Source organism: Nicotiana sylvestris, chromosome 2 (genome assembly GCF_000393655.2).
Source record: "Nicotiana sylvestris chromosome 2, ASM39365v2, whole genome shotgun sequence".
Taxonomy (NCBI): Eukaryota; Viridiplantae; Streptophyta; class Magnoliopsida; order Solanales; family Solanaceae; genus Nicotiana; species Nicotiana sylvestris.
The window spans coordinates 198368705-198387659 of record NC_091058.1 but is presented as its reverse complement, the minus strand read 5'-3'; the positions used below and the strand labels follow the sequence as shown (position 1 = coordinate 198387659).

General features: G+C 40.0%; 1 long non-coding RNA gene across 3 annotated transcripts; it reads left to right on the top strand.

The window, feature by feature from the left end:
• Positions 1–682: 682 nt before the first annotated feature.
• Positions 683–16331, top strand: LOC138886444 (uncharacterized). 3 transcript variants are annotated; one of them, XR_011405172.1, is made up of 5 exons: positions 683–1057; positions 8530–8590; positions 9101–10246; positions 10351–10634; positions 16079–16331. It is a non-coding gene; the product is annotated as an uncharacterized lncRNA (long non-coding RNA). The 3 variants fall into 3 exon arrangements; XR_011405171.1 differs by having other exon boundaries at positions 9101–10634; XR_011405173.1 differs by lacking the exon at positions 8530–8590 and having other exon boundaries at positions 9101–10634.
• The last annotated feature ends 2624 nt before the right edge of the window (positions 16332–18955 follow it).

The window sequence follows — 18955 nt, the reverse complement described above, 5'->3', positions numbered from 1 at the left end:
AACGGAACCGCGGACCGGAACCTCGACAGCACCTCAATCGGCTCTCCACCTCGGCATACTCCATCACCTTATTCACTTCTGAACTACATGTGGCCTGATTCCTTTATAGTCAAGGATATGTAGGCAGCTCAAATACCAGGGCTCGGTCACATTCTCCTTTCTCTTAGTTTTTGGTCTCCTTAAATAAGGGTCAGGTAAAAAAAAACCCTGTCTAGTCGTTCTTTGTCTGAAAACTCTTCGTGTTTTTAGTCAAAGAGGGGCAGCTGTAGACATGTGATTTTTGACCCTCCCCGAGATTTTTTATATTTTAGCATGTAAATATTTAATTTAGGCCTAATATAGCTATTTCAACTCGTTTTTACTCTGTTACTTTATTTTATTATAAGAAAATTAAAAATTACAAAAAATAGTTTCATTGATGATGTGTGGTCATTTTTAATCTTGAAAATACCAAAAATAGTTTTGTTTTAACGATCAGTCTTATTTTAATAGTTATTTTACTTAAGTAGGATTAATTAATAAATAAGATCGCATTTTTAATCTCGTTCGCGGGGAAAAAATAGAACTTGGGCTCAAACAACCCATTTTTAGGCTTAATTTTTGGACCTAGTCCATAATTACCAAGCCCATAATTCCTAGGCCCATACCCCTAACCTAATACCTACCCTATATAATAGTACCTGCAACTAAAATATAGACCAAGAAAAAACAAAGAAACAGCAGATACCAAAAGGGAATAAGAGACCATCGTCTCTAATGACAAAAACAGAGAAGAGGAGCTAACCTAAAATTGAGAGCTTAAAGCGGCCACCCGACTTTTCTAATTAAAAAGGAGCTCTCTCACCGTGACTTCCTTAATAGAAACAACAACATTTGGTTGTTTGGTAATTAACGGAAAAGGAAAACACAAAGAGAACTAAGAGAAAGCTTTTGCTCTCATCAGTTTGGCTACAGCCAATTCTAAGCCGTTTGAGTTCGTCGGCGAGTTTTGATTCCGGTGCTGGTTCGAGCTTTATTCTTCAATATAAACTTTGAGCCACTTCATAAGACTTTCGAGGTTTTTCTTCTAATTTCACTTTCAATATTTGCAGATTTATGATTTGCTCTATATTTGAAAAGTGTTATGATTTCCTGGATTTGACCTGGCTAATTCTTGATTTTGGTTTATTAAATTATGTCCATAAATCTCATTTTTCTGTATTTTGATTGCTAGTTACTCAATGCCAAGTCAAAAAGTTTGTTTCTTTCTTGCACTTTCAACTTAAGAAATTCTGGTTTCGGTTTGTTGGCCAAATTGCAAACGATTTGCTTTATAATTTTTGCTTGTTGCTTTTATTTCTTCTTAGTGGTGGGCTAATTATGAATTAGGATGCAATGACTTAAATGGGTTCTGAGTGCAAGGATCAAATTAATTTGTTTTATATAATAATGGTATAATGCATTTCGCTTTGCGCCACCAAGTCCAATAAAGCCGTAATATATGTTCATGTATTGGTGGAGCTCATTTTCACAATTAACTGAGACCTTGTGCACCCTCTCGATTCTGGGTTGCTCCAAGATTAGTCCTTGCTATTGAAGATGGTTTTCGCGATAATATCTTGTCCATAACTCACAGCCTTTACAATAATCTCAAATTAGCTTTTAAGAAAAATAATTATGAATATTCGTAGCTTGATTTAGGCGCGATTAAATAAATCATCGTGATTATGAGTACGGTTCTCGTGGCATGGCCACGATACATAATCCCTAATTCGGGTGCGCATTTATGTAACCTAAATCCAAATCTCAACAATGTTGGATAAAATATGTTGCGGACCACGGGTGCATTTATGTGACGTGGTTGAAGACATGTTTTAGATGACGTTGAAACTTTCCTTAAAAAATAATTAAATAAAAGCGATTAAAAAGTTAAAATTGAACCATAGGTCGAAACATGTATTAAAATCAGATAATTAAGCCGAATATAACAGTTGAGCGACCGTGCTAGAACCACAGGACTCGGGAGTGCCTAACACCTTCTCCCAGGTTAACAGAATTCCTTACCCGGATTCTGGTTCGTGGATTGTAATACAAAGTCAATCTTTTCCTCGATTCGGGATTTGAATCGGTGACTTGGGATACCATAAATTATCCCAAGTGGCGACTCTGAATTTTTAATAAATTAATCCCGTTTCGATTGTCACTTTAAGTTGGAAAAAACTCCCTATTTACACTCCCTTCTCGGCGGTGTAGTGAAAAAAGGAGGTATGACAGCTCTAGCAACTCTGCTGGGGAACGAACCCAGAATCTCTGGTTCAGGGTTCAAGAATTCGAGCTTAGATGAATTGTTACATTTGGTTTTATCTATTATTTGATTTTATTACATGTTTGAGCCTAATGTGCTAAATGTTGCTTTTTACCGCTTTGATATTATCTGAACTATATATAAATTGCTACGAAACCCTTCTCTTCTCATCTTCGGGGATATGCACGCTGGTCGTGACTCCCTATTCTGTTAGTGTCATACCTTGAAATAAGAAAGAGGCTCGGACAAGTTACTAAGTCGGATGGCCTTTTGGTTCCCGGTACGTAGCCCCCTCCTCGGCTCGAGTTGTCCGCTCGGGTACACAGTCTAGAACACATACCCAGGTTTTGAACCTAGAATAACTCAGCCTCATGCCGGATCCCTAGTAGGAACGTTTGTTTGCATCATGTGCATTTGACTTTAGAGACTCAACACAGGGGTTGGGTCTGTCTAGGATAAGTGTACCCGAAATGAAAAGACTCTTCTGATGCATCTTACGTGCTACTTGCGTATCTGTCTATTTTGGCTTGCATGCTGACTGACTTCTAGAATAGGGAAAGAAAATGAAAAAAAAGTGAAAATAAAAAAAAAAGAAAAGAAAAGAGAATGAGAGGTAGGTATTTGAATTACCCTGAAATTCTGTTGAAAGTTTGAAAAAAAAAGAAAAGTCATTTCAAAATAAGTCATATTTTCTTTTGTTCCGTCAAAACTGGGCGAACTACGCGGGTCTGATTCTCACCAGATGTGAGATACGTAGGCAAACCTCATCGGTTCCGACCCATAATTTTCAAAAAATCCAAAAATATTTTCCTTTACTTCCTCTCTAGAAAAGTTTTTTTTTGAGACCCCAATTTTCAAAAAATCCAAAAATATTTTCCATTACTTGCTTATTTAGAAAGCCTTTCTTTTAGACCCTAATTGTTTTTTTTAAAAAAATGATACAAAAATATTTTCTCTTAATTTCTTCCAAAAATCCAAAAATATTTTCATTCTTCTTTCAAAATTGAAAAGAAAATTAAAAATTCAAAAATATTTTCTTTTTTTAGAAGCATTTCTTTCATAAATTCAAAATAAAATTCCAAAAATATTTTCTTTCGAAATTCCAGAAAAAAAATCTTTCTTCTTTAGAAGTCTTTCTTTGCAAAAATGCTGAAGAAAAATCAAAATCCAAAAATATTCCCTTTCTTCTTTATAACTATTTATTTCGAAAAATAAAATAAAAAATTCAAAAACAAAAAAGTTAGTTTATTTACTTTATTCATGATCTCCCTGAACTACGCAAGATCTGATTCATGTTCCCACATGATATGTAGGCAACCCACATCAGGTTCGATCAACCATTAAAAAGAAAAATGAAAAATGAAAAATGAAAAACAAAATGAAAAATATTGATAATAATAAGGACCGACTGAGTCCATTCTAACATGTTTTGTTTTGAATTGTGAAGAAAGTTGAGGTAGTCGGTTTGTGGTAAGCTAGAAACACAAGATCTGGGGAAAAATGATAACTGACATCGAAGTTGTTACAAGTGCTCAAGAGACTCAGGGTCAGAGGGTTCAACAAAAGTCTAATGTGTTTGAGAAAAATAGAATGCTGAAACAACAAATAACCGAAATGTGTCAAGCATGGGCCAGTGGTCAAGGACAGCCTCGTCATGAGTCACAATTTGCTACACAACAAGAGCAATACCACTCTCCTGAGTACCACTCGTTCTCGTTTGATCTTCCTGCAAACATTGAGAAGCCTGCCCGAAAGATGGTACAGGAAGAAATGACCCAAAGAGTGAAAAGCTTAGAACAACGGTTGAAAAATATGCAAGGGTTGGCAGGTCAAAAGAGTGTTGCCTTCAAAGATCTATGTATGTTCCCCGATATCCACTTGCCGCCTGGTTTCAAGACTCCCAAATTTGAAAAGTATAATGGACATGGAGATCCCATAGCTCACCTGAAAAGGTATTGTAATCAACTGAGAGGTGCAGGAAGAAATGAAGAATTGTTGATGGCTTATTTTGGGGAAAGCCTTACGGAGTAGCCTCCGAATGGTTTATGGATCAAGACACGTCTCACTGGTATGTCTGGGATGACATGGCACAGGCCTTTGTCAAACAGTTCCAATACAACATCGACATTGCCCCAGACCGCATTTCCCTTTCAAACCTGAAGAAGAAACCAACTAAAAGTTTCAGGGAATATGTCATTAAATGGAGAGAGCAAGCAGCTCGAGTTAAGCCACCCATGGATGACCACGAGCTAATCACTGTCTTCCTTCAAGCGCAAGAGCCAGATTACTTTCAAAACATGATGTTCGCAGTTGGCAAATCCTTCTCGGAAGCAATCAAAATGGGAGAAATGGTAGAGAATGGTCTTAAGACAGGCAAAATTATAAGTCAAGCAGTTCTTAAAGCCGCAACTCAGGCTGTCCAGGTTGAATCTGATAATTTTAGTGACACAAATGAGAAGGATGAAGAAATCATGATGACAACATGGTCGAGAAGAGGTCACAGGAGAGCACCTCAAAGGTATGTGCAACCTCATCAGGTTTTCCATGACTCCCTTGAGCACTCCTATCCACCTCAAAACTCACAATACCCTATTGCTCCACGTCAATATGTCATCCAACCACCAAAACACCCCAGAAGGCGAACACGAGCATCACAAAATCTCTACCAGCCTCCATAAAATTGTCAAGTGCCCTATAACCCACATCCCTGCCAGGGGTATAGAAGGGAACAAACGTTGAAAGATAATTTTACACCAATAGGAGAGTCCTATGCAAGCTTATTTGAGAAGTTAAAGAGTCATGACATGATTGCACCCATTCCTCCAAATCGTGTAGACCCACGTGCAAGGAGCTTTGGCCTATCTAAAAGGTGTGAACACCATTTCAATGCCTAGGGGCACAATGTTGAAAGTTGTCGGGATTTGAAAAGAGAAATATAAAGGATGATCCAGGAAAACCTGATTGTGATCCAAGGCAGTGACATCCTGAATATCGCACAAAATCCTTTACCTGCACATCATGATGCACACTTTGTGGGGATGATGCCTGGTGACATGGAGTATGAGAATCCTCTCGGGAACTTGCTAACTGAAGTTAATGATGTTCAAATTGGAGAAGGCTCTGCTGATTCTGATGAGCAAATTTGTGGCTAAATGCCAAGCCTATCAATTGAAAAGTCATTCCCTCTGCACTAGGAAGGAATCTTGGTAGCTTGTTTTGATGTTTTTTCTATTATCTGGGTTATTTCAGGGTTGTGATCCAGATTTTATTTGCTTTATTGAGTCAAACCCTTCTATCCCTCCATTCTGTTTGTGTGAGTCTTGTCTGTCTATTCCATTGGTATTTTCATTATTCGGGTTATTTTAGGGTTGTAACTCGTATTTTAGGTTGCTTTTTTAGTTGTAAAACCCCTTTCATCCTTTACTCAATAAAATACAATTTGCCCTTTTGTGTCATTCTGTTCCTAGTTCTTTTCTCGCTAGTTCTAATGACATGACATGCATGCGGAAATTTTGGCCAGATCTTAGGAACTGATTTAATCTGGAATTAGATAACTAAAAAAAAATAATTTTGAGGATGAATAAAGAGTTGGAATACTTTGGAACTAAGGTCGAGTAAAATTTACCTTCAAATCATTGTGAAGATCGGGCCTGAGGATGTTTAATCAATTGATGTTTGTTGGAAAGTTTGTCACTAAGAGATAAAAAAATGTCTTGTGACCATGGCACACCAATAAGACAGACATGTTCGTCAATGCTGTGATCGCGAAAAGATACCATGTTTGACATTCTTGAGGTTGGGAGACCCTTTTTTCTGCTACCCAAACACTTTATATCCTTTGCTACCCCTTTTGAGTCTGTGTTATTTTTCTTTGATTACCCTCTTTTGGAATCAAGTTTAGAGTCAAAAAAAAGTCCATGCCCCAAGAGTACAAACTGGGGCAGCTTTTAGAAAGCTCAAGTAAAAAAAAAAGAAGAAAATAATTGTCAAAGGTCCATGCCCTCAAAAATAGAAGCTGGGGCAAACAAAAAAAAGAAGAAAAAGATAAGAAAAAAAAGAGAAAAAAAGAGAGAAAAAAAATAGAAAGAAAGATAAAAACCAGTTTAGGCTAGATGTTTGAACTACGTTCGACCTAATTCCTTTATAAAAGGATACGTAGGCAGCCTTACGGTTCGGTCCAACCAAATAAGAATTCAAAAAAAAAATCCAAAAAATCCCCAATAGCTGAAACTAGGGCAGAGATTTTTATTTCACTTGTAAAAGAGTCGGTTCCAAGAGTTGTAAGTCCATAACCCCTCATTTTGAGTTTACTTTGAGCCTTCATGCCGACCTTTCTTTCCAACCCTATCCAAAATCCTTCCAAATAAAAACTTCCCGATATGTCTTCAAGAATGCCAAGAGAAGCATGCAATGAGCAATGGTTGTTACATGACGTAGAACACCGTCGAGTTTCTCACAAAAAGGAAAAGAAAAAGAAATGAAAAATGAGAGAGTTTTATTAGTGAAACCCTCACGGGCACTGTAAGACGACGGTAAGCAGAGATGAATAAATGAGAGAGACTTGTTGGTGACATGTATGCAAAAATTAAAGTCAATCAGACGTGATTTGATAGGTTTCGGCATCGTTTGAAGTTGGATTTTCTTAGTTTTTATTTGGCTTGAGTTGGGGTGCGATTCATGTTTATGATATTGTTTGATATAACTTGAGGCTCGACTAAGTTTGTATCATGTTTCAGGAGTTGTTGGTGTGTTTGGTTTAAGTCCCGAGGGCCTCAGGTTGATTTTAGATGGTTAACGGATCAAAAATGAAAATTAGTGCATTGCTGAAGCTGGGATTTTTCTGGTGTGAATATACATGCGAGGGGTTGGCCACAGGTGCTGCTGGAGTGGCACATAAGTGGGATTTGGTCTGTCCTTGGGTGTATTGAAGGTGCAGAACGAGGAGCGCACCTTCGAGTCCGCAGAAGCAAAAAGAGTGGTTGCATGTGCAGAAATTGGGACTTGGATCTGGTCCGCAGAAGCAGATGCTTTGTGCAGATGCATAGCCGCAAAAGCGGGATTTACGATCGCAGAAGCGGTTGGCCGGACATAAGTGGCTTGTCCATATGCTGATGGTTGACCGCAAAAGTAGTACCGCATAAACGGATTTTTGGACCTCAGAAGCGAGAAGGCATGGGCAGACTTAAATATTTCAAAACAAAATGAGGGTTTGAGTTCATAACACAAAATTGATTTTGGGAGCTCGGTGGGAGGAGATTCTTTGAGAGATTTTCAAGTGGGTGATCGAGGTAAGTGATTCCTACCTAGTTTTGGTTAATTTCCATGTTTATGTATTTAATTTCATTGATAAATTAGTGATATGGGGTGTTAAAATTGAGGAAAATAGAGGAAAGTTCTTAGGACGAAATTTTGAGGTTCTGATCGAAAAGTTCTTAGTGATATGGGGTGTTTAATTTCATTGATAAAGTTCTTAGACTATGTGTTGGTACTGTAGGGATCCACATAGGCCGTGTTACCTATTGAATTATCTAATAAATTGTTGTTTTGTTCTTAATCATAGTTTTACTTGCATATTATATCTCAGTCTCTATTATTTTTTTATTGATACATTATATCATTGCTTTTGGGCTGATTATCATGATTATTGACAGCCCATTAGATTGGAGAGATTGATGACTGAGTGAGGCCGTGAGACTGATTGTGAGGATATTTGTAGGAGCGGGATACACGTCGCGACATGTTTTATTGATTTATACCACGATTGGCTTGCTATAGCACTTGGGCTGAAGGAGCCCCTCTAGAGTCTGTACACACCCCCGATGAGCATAGGTACCTACTGAGTGCGTGTGCCGAGTGCCGTGTGCCGTGTGCGAGTGCCGAGCGAGTGGGGGAAAGGAGAGACTGTGAGGAATGAGTGATTGTGAGGTTGGAGTGAATGGGAGGACTGAGTGACTGATGCTCTGGGATTATTCACTTGATTTCATTATTGTTGTACTCTAGCTGGCATATATCATTGTCATGTAATTTTCTGAGAGATATTATATCCTATTTTATTGAACTTGACATAAATTAACTGTTTGGCCTTAACTGTCGAACTTTAAATCATGCGTATCTTCCTATGCTGTGATTTCTATGACTGAACTATATCTATGAAGCTCGTCACTACTTATAGCCCATTATTTAGTCTTGTTACTTATTGAGTTGGTTGTATTCACGCTACACCCTGCACTTTGTGTGAGATCCAGGTGTTTCTGGACAAGGTCGGTGTTGATTATCTACACAGCTTGTTCATTTGGAGATTTCAAGGTAGTTGTCCAGCGTTCACACACCTTGATTTTCCATCCCTATCTTTCAACTTTATGTACTTAGTTTCAGCTTTTCATAGAAAATATTTTTCAGACTTGTGTTGTATAGACGCTCATGTACTTAGTGATACCCTGGTTTTGGGGATTTCCATATTGTGTTTTGACTTTCTATCTAGTTTATAAGAGTTTTAATGTTTTAAACCAGTGTTATTTCATTTTTCATTTAAATGTGTTGGAAAGGTTTTGAGGTGTCAGCTTGCCTAGTACCATATTAGGTGCTATCACGATAGGCTAAGTTTTGGGTCGTGACAAGTTGGTATCAGAGCCTAGGTTACATAGGTCTCATGAGTCATGAATGGGTTTAGTAGAGTCTTGTAGATCAGTAAGGAGGCATCTGTGCTTATCTTCAAGAGGCTGCCAAACCCTTAGGAAACTTCACATTCTTGTATTCTTGTCATGCGGATTTGTTTATTCTGACAACTAAAATTTCTGTTATTCTATTCTTTCACAGATGGTGAGGACATGTGCTATCGAACAGGACGAACAACCACCAATAGCATCGGTTAGGGCCACAAGAGGTTGAGGTCGCGGTAAGGGCAGAGGTGCAGCTCGTACAATAGTTAGAGCAGTGCCTGCAGATCCACCAGTTGCTTCAGCTCTAGAGCAGGTACCAGATAAGGTTGAGCCAGTGGGGCCAGCTCAGGCACCAGCTACGCACATTGTGATTCTAGGCCTTTAGGAGGCTTTGGTTTAGATACTAACTGTTTGCACTAGCCTTGCTCGGGTGGTCTCTATTCCGATCGCAGTAGTCATTTCTCAGGCCGAGGGAGGTATTAAGATTCCCGCCGCCCGTGCGCCAAAGAAGGTAATGCAGGGACTTCAGACACTAGGGTACTACCAGCCCAGCCAGTTACAGTTTCTCAGACCCATGTGGGTCCCATTATGAGTGATAATAAATAGAGGAGACTAGAGAGATTTGGGAGGCTTCAGCCTCCATCATTTAGCGGGGCTAAGTCAGAGGATGCCCATGGTTTCTTGGATAAATGCTAGCAGATTCTTTGCATGTCAGGCATTCTAGAGACCAGTGGGGTCTCGTTCATTACCTTTCAGTTTACTGGGGCTACCTTTAGATGGTGGGAGGATTATGAGAGGCGTAGGCCGGTCAGTGCAACACCACTCTTATGGCAGGAGTTCTCTATTCTCTTCTTGGAGAAGTTCATGTCGTAGTTTCGTAGGGAGGAGCTACGCAGACAGTTTGAGCAGCTATGTTAGGAGGGCATTTCTATGACCCAGTACGAGATGAGGTTTTTAGAGTTGGCTTGTCACGTAGTTTGGTTGGTTCCCACAGATAGGGAGAAGATTAAGAGGTTCATTGATGGCCTCACATATCAGATGCGGTTGCTTATGACTTGGGATAGGGTATCTGGCGCTACTTTTGACGAGGTGATTGATATTGATCGGCAGATAAAGATGGTCTGTAGTCAGGAGCATGAAGAGAGGGAGGTCGAGTAGCCTCGAGGTTCGGGTGGTTCTGATGGTGTTCCTTCTGGTGGGCAGTCCTACCACAGCAGGGGTCGTCTTTATAGGCCCGCTCAGATGGGTCGTCTAGTTCACAGTGGTGAATCATCCAGTCATGGTTCATATAGTGCTCCTCAAGGTCAGTCATCTCTCAGTGCCCTTCTAGCTTAGAGTTCATCTCGTGCTCCATCGGTTCAGGGTTCATCTATACCACGTTCTTCTAGCAATTATCATGGTATGCAGGACCCCCCTTCAGTCTCCACCACCATCATCGGGGAATTGCTTCGCGTGCAGGGAGTTTGGGCAGTGGAGGCAGTTTCCTAATCGCTCGGGAGGTCTAGTGCAGTAGAGGAGTCAAGCTCCAACTTCTGTGGCAGTTACTTCACCACATACCCACCCAGCTCGGGGTGGGGCCCAAGCAGTTAGAGGTTTCCCTAGAGGGGAAGGCCGATTAGGTGGCGGTCAGGCCTGATTCTATGTTATTCCTGCCTTGACAGAATTTGTTGCTTCAGATGCAGTGATCACAGGTATTGTCTCAGTATGCTACAAGGATGCTTCTATATTTTTTGACCCCGGTTCTTCTTATTTGTATGTATCATCATATTTTTCTCATTATCTAGATATGCCCTATGATCCTTTAGTTTCATCTATTCATATATCTACGCCAGTGGGCGATACTATTGTTGTGGACCATATGTATCGGTCATGTGTAGTGACTATTGGGGGATTGGATACTATAGTGGATCTCTTACAGCTTAATATGGTTAATTTCGATGTGATATTGGTTATGGATTGGTTGTCTCCATGTCATGTATGCTGGATTATCATGCTAAGACCATGACGTTGGCGATGCCGGGGTTGCCAAGGATTGAATGGAGAGGTTCTCTAGATTATGTTTCCAGCAGAGAGATTTCAAATTTGAAGGCCAAACGGATTGTTGGGAAGGGTTTTTTTTATCTTATTTGGCCTTTGGGAGGGATGTTGGTACTGATACCCCTACTATTGATTCTGTTCCAGAGGTGCAAGATTTTCCATATGTGTTTCCTACAGACCTATCGGGTATACCGCCCGACAGGGATATTGACTTTGGATTGACTTGGTGCCGGGCACTCAGCCCATTTCTATTCCTCCGTATCGTGTGTCACCGACTAAGTTGAAGGAATTTAAAGAGCAGCTTCAACAACTTCTTAATAAGGGGTTTATTAGCACTAGTGTGTCGCCTTGTGGTGCATTGGTTCTGTTTGTAAAGAAGAAGGATGGTACCATGCATATGTGCATCGATTATAGGTAGTTGAATAAAGTTACAATCAAGAATAAGCATCCTTTGCCGCGAATTAATGATCTATTTAACCATCTTCACGGAGCGAGGGTGTTCTATAAGATTGACTTGAGGTCTGGGTATCACCAGTTGAAGATTCAGGACTCGGTTATTCTAAAGACAACATTCAGGATCGGTTATGGTCATTATGAGTTCCTTGTGATGTCTTTTGGGTTGACCGACGCCCCAGCAACATTTATGCATCTGATGAACAGTATATTTCAACATTATCTCGACTCGCTTGTCATAGTATTCATTGATGATGTCCTGGTGTACTCTCGTAGCTAGGAGGAGCATGCCCGACATTTGAGGATTGTGTTGCAACAACCGAGGGAGGAGAAGTTCTATGCCAAGTTTCCAAGTGTGAGTTTTAGCTTAATTCGTTGGCGTTCTTGGGGCACGTGGTGTCCAGTGAGGGGATTTAGGTGGATCCAAAGAAGATAGAGGCGGTTCAGAGTTGGCCTAGACCGTCCTCAGCTATGGAGATTCAGAGCTTTCTCGGCTTGGCCAATTATCATCATCTCTTCGTGCATGGTTTCTCATCTATTGCATCACCTTTGACCAAATTGACCCAAAAGGGCGCTCCTTTCACGTGGTCGGATGAGTGTGAGGAGAGCTTTCAGAAGCTTAAGACTGCCTTGATCACAACTCCAGTTCTAGTATTGCCTTCAGCTTCAGTCTCTTATACAGTGTACTGTGATGCTTCTTGGATTGGTATTAGGTGTGTCTTGATGCATGAGGGTAGAGGGATTTCTTATGCTTCGCGCCAGCTAATGCACATGAGAAGAACTACCATGTCCACGATTTGGAGTTGGCTGCCAATGTTCATGCATTGAAGATTTGGAGACATTATCTCCATGGTGTGTCTTGTGAGGTATTTACGGATCATCAGAGTCTCCAGCACTTGTTCAAGCAAAAGGATCTAAACTTGAGGCAGCAAATATGGTTGGAGCTACTAAAAGACTATGATATTACTATTGTGTATCATTCTGAGAAGGCCAATGTGGTGACTGGTGCCTTGAGTAGGACGGCGGTGAGTATGGGTAGTCTTGCATTCATTCCTATTGGTGAGAGACGACTTGCAGTTGCTTCAGGCCTTGGCCAACCAGTTCGTGAGGTTAGATATTTCGGAGCCCAGTTGGGTTCTAGCTTGTGTGGTTTCTTGGTCTTCCTTATATGATCGCATCAGAGAGAGCTAGTCTAATGACCACCATTTGCTTGTCCTTAAGGACACGGTTCAGCACGGTGATTCCAAAGATATTACTATTGGGGGTGATGGGGTGTTGAGGATGAAGGGTCGGATTTGTGTGCCCAATGTAGATGGGCTAAGTGAGTTGATTCTTGAAGAGGCCTACATTTTGCGGTATTTCATTCATTTGGGTGCCACGAAGATGTACCAGGACTTGAGGCAGCACTATTGGTGGAGGAGAATGAAGAAGGACATAGTGGGATTTGTAGCTCGGTGCCTAAATTGTCAGCAGGTGAAGTATGAGTATCAGAGTCCGGGTAGATTGCTTCAGAGGCTAGAGATTCTAGAGTAGAAATGGGAGCGGATCACTATGGATTTTGTAGTTGGGCTCCCACGGACTTCGAGGAAGTTCGATGCTATTTGGGTGATTGTGGATCGGCTGACCAACTCCGCGCACTTCATTCTAGCTGGGACTACTTATTCCTCAGAGCAGTTGTCTGAGATTTACATTCGCGAGATTGTTCGCCTTCACGGTGTGCTGGTGTCCATCATTTTAGATTGGGGCACGCAGTTTACAACACAATTTTGGAGAGCAATATAGCAAGAGTTGGGCACTCAGGTTGAGTTTAGTACAAAATTTCACCCTCAGATGGACGGGCAGTCAGAGCACACTATTTAGATATTAGAGGATATTCTACGCCCTTGTGTCATTGATTTATGGGGTTCTTGGGATCAATTTTTGCCGCTCGCAGAGTTTGCCTACAATAACAACTACCAGTCGAGCTTTCAGATGGCTCCGTATGAGGCTTTATATTGGAGGCAGTGTCAATCTCCAGTGGGTTGGTTTGAGCCGGGTGAGGCTACGCTATTGGGTAATGACTTGGTTCAGAATGCATTGGACAAGGTTAAATTGATTCAGGATTAGCTCCGCACGACGTAATCTAAACAGAGGAGTTACGCCGATAGGAAGGTTTCTGATGTTGCTTTCATCATTGGGGATATGGTACTTGTGAGCATGTGATTTTTGTCTTACGCGACAATCACTCCAAAAGAATTAAAAAAATAATAACAAATGGTCCTGCTGTACAAATTTGGATTTTTACATGACACTTTGTTAATTATTTATGATTTTTGCCCATTTTTTTTTATTAAAACAAAATACAAAATGTATGTGTCGTGCGTAATGTGAACCGTAATCCGATTGTTAAATAGGAAATCACAAAAATACGCACTTCTTTTGTCCTGATTTGTTGCTTTGTTTAAGTTTACCTACTTTTAACATTTTATACGCGTTAAATAAATATGTTAAGCGTTAATTAATGGCGTCTAGTTTTATTTAATTAGGTTGTGTATTTAGGAAATTAGAAATAAATAAAAAGAGGGAAAAATTTGTTTTAAAATGAATTTGGGCTACAAACATTATAAAATCTGAAGCCCAAATGAACGGCCCAATCCACCAGTCCGCACAGCCCACCCCCAGGCCGCAAAACGACGTAGTTTAACACCAAAACTACGTCGTTTCAATGCCGATCCATCTCAACCATTCAAACCAAACTGATCCAACGGCCAAGATCCCACACCCCGTACCCACTAATAGACCCGACCCGTCTCACCCGGACCGACCCAACCCCTTTTAGTCTAAAACGACACCGTCCCCCATCAGCCAAGAGATCCCGACCCTTCATCGCACCCCATCCAACGGTTAGGAATCAACCCCTTACTAACTATATAAACCCATAACCTTACCCTGCCCCCTATCCGAACCCCAGCCTTAGGTCACCTTCGTCCTCATCCCCTTCCCCTCCAAAACCCTAGCCGCCCCTGTATCCTTCACCATGAAAGCCGGCGGCATGGACGCCGGTGACCCCACCCTTAACACCATAGAACCCCCTTGCCATCCTGAACATGGATCTGTTAACCACTTAACTCGAATCCCTTCCCACCTTCTCGAATCTTCGTTTGAAGATTCGAGTCGGAACTTGACTTACACCGTTTAACCCCAGTTTCACACCAGACACTCCCTAGAGTTTGGTCCGAATCTGACCAGGGAAGCACGAATTCCGGATCTAATTTTTGGAACCTTAAGGTTCCTCGTCACTGGTCCGTATCTTGTTCAAGCCGAAGAGATTAAGGTCTAATGGACCTTAATCGAATTAAAGTCCGTTCAGCCTTAAGAAAGGTCTGTTTGAGTCCAAGCTAGGGTCTTTTGATTTTTCGGGGTTTAAGGTGAGTTTTGCTTTCTTTTCTTTATTTGTTTTAGTCCATGTGATTGTTTTAAAGGCTGTTCATGTTTTGTGAAAATTTGTGTTTTGAGTTTTATCAACTGTGTCCTGTCCACTTTGTTTGAACCTACGTGTTTGATTAGGTCCCTCTCCTGTTCTGATAATGCGTATGTATGTATGTGTTGTGCAATTAACTGAATCTCAAATTTGAACCGATTAACTGATTCCTCGAGTACAATTCTGTTTGGTCAGTACAATTCAAATCATGTGTCGATACTGTTAAATGTCTGATTTTTGGCACGATTGTGCATGTTATGATTAATATAGTCGAGTCGACATGTGTCGTCAATTAGTTTCAACTGCCTGAACAATAACAAATCGATTTGCTTCTGGACACATTTGTTTGAATCAATTAGGAACTGAGTTTGTTTACTTATAGTTGTTAATTTGAATCAGAAATGTAAAAGGAATGTTTGTTTAAGTTCTGAATTGGAGGGCATGTGCACTTGTGCACAACATGTGCATTTGTGCACCACAGGTGCATTTGTGCACAGCCTGTGCCCTGCATAAGGGCTTTTGAATAAAATAGTTGACAGCACATGCTGTCAGATCACATTCTGCTGCCCATACACTGCTTTAGTTTCAGAAATAATAAACCTTACTAAAAAGTAAGTTTGCCAGAGAATGTCATGGGGTTTGTTTTTATTTAAATGGTAAGTGGAAACTGAAAAGAAGGCAGCACATGGGAGGGTGTTCTGATTTGTCTAAAACAGGCTGTTAAAGGGGTGATGGGAGGCTGATAAAAGGGGGAGGATACAGACACACATAGGGATATAGATCTGAGAAGAGAGGACTGGGGACATACATAGATACACATATATACATAGAAATAGAAAGAGAGCAAAAAAAAAAACAGATAGGAAATCAGAAACTTGGTTTTTGTTTGTCTGAAGTTCATCTGTTGTCAATCTGTTAGGTAGTATTGCTTCTTCTAAGTTTCAATCGAGATTACTGATAGTGTTTGTTGCATTTGGTTTATCTCGGAATTGGATTGTCTGGAGTTCTGTTTCTACTACACTGTGTGCTGCTATCATTTGGCTACTTTCCCGTCAACTATAGTTCCATTCCTTGCAATAGAACCTGCTCTGCTGTGTTGCTTTGATTGCTGCTGTTACTCTGATTCCTGCTGCTGCTGATCTTCCCTGCTATTCTCCTCTTCTTCTTTGCATTTCTGCATTCCAGGTACACACTTCGAGTCCCATATTGATGTAACTGAAACAGTTCGAAAGCATGAAATGAAAAAGGTTGAAGAAGTTCAAGTATTTGTTGTAATATTCATGGTACATTAACGGGTCTGTAAAAATTGATTAGTTTATAATCAATAGTATGAAAGTATGTATTGATACTCGACTGAGTTTAGCCCTTTGTGTTTTAGTTCGGTAGTTGTTTGTTAGTAAGGGGTATGTATACTCCGACCTTATACAATGTTGTTTCTGTTTCATTTTAGTCCCTTTTTTCGGGTTCCGTTAGGCAGTACATAGGGTCACGTTCAAGTCCCATTAGTAACAATGTCTAGTAGCTAAATCCTTTAATCTAGCCTAAATAAGTTTAGTTAAGTTCAACTCAAGAAATGTTCGGAGTAGTTGTAGCGTTTCACCAGCTTGTATGTAATTTTCATTAAAATTAGAAGCAGGTTCCACGAGATACTACGTTCTTCATCTTGCAAACAATTAACCAAATGAATCAAACGATTGACAGGAAATCCGGATTTAGTTAAAAGGCATGCAGGTAAATTAGCACGTACCTTTTCCCTTTCTATTTTAGAAACAAACATAATAGAAAATGTAGCCACTTTAGGATATCTCTTTTAAAATAACGAGATGAGCCCCGTTTAAAGAAAGATACACATTGCGGGGCCCTCAATAATTAATCATAATAAACATTTAGAATTTGGAGATGGGCGGTCTAGTGAATTTCCCTGCCTTCTCCGAAGACAATAACACGTTAGACTCTTTAGGTGCGGCTTAATTAAATCATATTCTTAATTTCGGGTGCACATTGATGTGACCCAAATCCAAATCTCAACGAAGTCAAAAGGTGTTGACGATCACGGGCGCATTGATTGTGACGTGGTTCGAGATGCATTTTCACGACGTTGCAATTCTATAAAATAAATGATAATAATAAAAGCAGTTTAAACTTAATAAAAGCACGTAAGTCACAACATGTATTTAAATCAGATATTTAGCCATTATAACAATTTAAGCGACCGTGCTAGAACCACGGGATTCGAGGGTGCCTAACACCTTCCCTCGGGTCAACAGAATTCCTTACTTAGAATTTCTGGTTCGCAGACTTCATTTGGAAAAGTCGAAAATTTCCTCGATTTGGGATTCAAGATAAACCGGTGACTTGGGACACCAAAAACCAAACCTTTCCCAAGTGGCGACTCTGAATTAAATAAATAATCCCATTTCGAATATTGTCACTTAAATTGGAAAAACTCCCTCGCGCATTTAACCCTTCGGGGTGGGCACGCAAAAAGGAGGTGTGACAGCTCTGGCGACTCTGCTGGAGATAATTAACCCAGAACCACTGGTTCAGGGTTCAAGAATTCGAGCTTAGAATAATTGTTATATTTGGCTTTATTATCTGATCTTTATTACATGTTTTTGCATAACGTGCTAAATGTTATTTTTTTACCGCTTTGATATTATCTGAACTGTATATAAACTGTGCCGAAACCTTTCTCTTCTTACCTCCGGGGAGAAGCTCGCTGGTCGAGACTCCCTATTCTGTTAGTGTCGATACCTGAAATAAGAAAGAGGTCGGACAAGTTACAAAGCCGGACGATCTCGCGGGTCCCCGGTACGTAGCCCCCTCCTCGACTCGAGTTGTCTGCTCGGGTACACAGTCTAGAACAAATGCCCAGGTTATAAACCTAGTATAACGAAACTTCATGCCGGATCCCTAGTAGGAACGTTTATTTGCATCATTTTGCATTTGACTTAGGGGGCTCAACACAGGGGTTGGGTCCGTCTAGGGCAGGCAACCTGAAATGAAAAGACCATCCTGCTGCATTCCTATATGTTTTGCGCATTTATTTGCTTCAGTTCCGCATGCTGACCGGTTTCTAAAAAAAGAAAATAACAGCGTAGGGAGATAATTACTTATTTTGGAAAAATAAAACCAATGTCCAAGTAGTGTCAAAACCTCGCCGGAATTTTTCTAAAAAAAGAATAAAAACAAAATTTGTCTTCTTAGTTTGAGTTATTAAAAAAAAAATAATATAAAAATCTTTTTTTTATCACTTTCAAAAAAAAAAAAAGAAGGTATTTATTTAAAAGAAAAAAAAAACGGAAAATTCATAATTCAAAAAATGTTGTTTCTTTCGTAGTACCCCTTTTATAAAATCAGACTAATAGTCCAAATATTTCCTAAAAAAAAATATATATTTTCTTTAGTCTTTATCTCTTTTCAAAAAAAAATTATAAAAAAATATATTCTTGTTTTCTAGGTTTATTTGATTTTCTCTATTCACGATATTCCCGAACTACGCCGGTTTGATTCTCACCGGATGTGAGATACGTAGGCAACCCTCGTCGGGTTCAACCCCATTTTGCTAAAATAGCCAAAATCAATAAATAAATAAAAAAAGAAGAAAAAAAGATGTGTCAAATTTTAAAAGAGTCATAAATAAGTCAGGTGATGCTGTTTTGTCATAAATAGCCGAATGTTCCCGAAAAGGGACGCCGGAAGGCTGACTTTGCATAAACAGCCACCTTTGGGTCTTGTTTAGCATTTTTGTCCAGTTGACCCACACAGCCTTAAAATCTTCGTCCCCGAAGTGTTTAAAGGCCGTGTTCAAAACTTGATCCCCTTTGTAAAATATTTTTGAGTCAAGTCATTTTGTTAAAATCACCTTAATAAATGTGCAGGATGAGCACGATGCAAAATGAACATTTTTCAATAATGACCAAAATCCCTGTCAAGTTACGGCTATGGTGGAATGATCTAGGTGCTGAAGGACAAAATGAGGTCAAGAAATATCTGAAAGGTCTCGTGGGTTTGTTGGAAATCCAGCCTCGGGGAGATATCATAAGAGCTTTGGTTACCTAC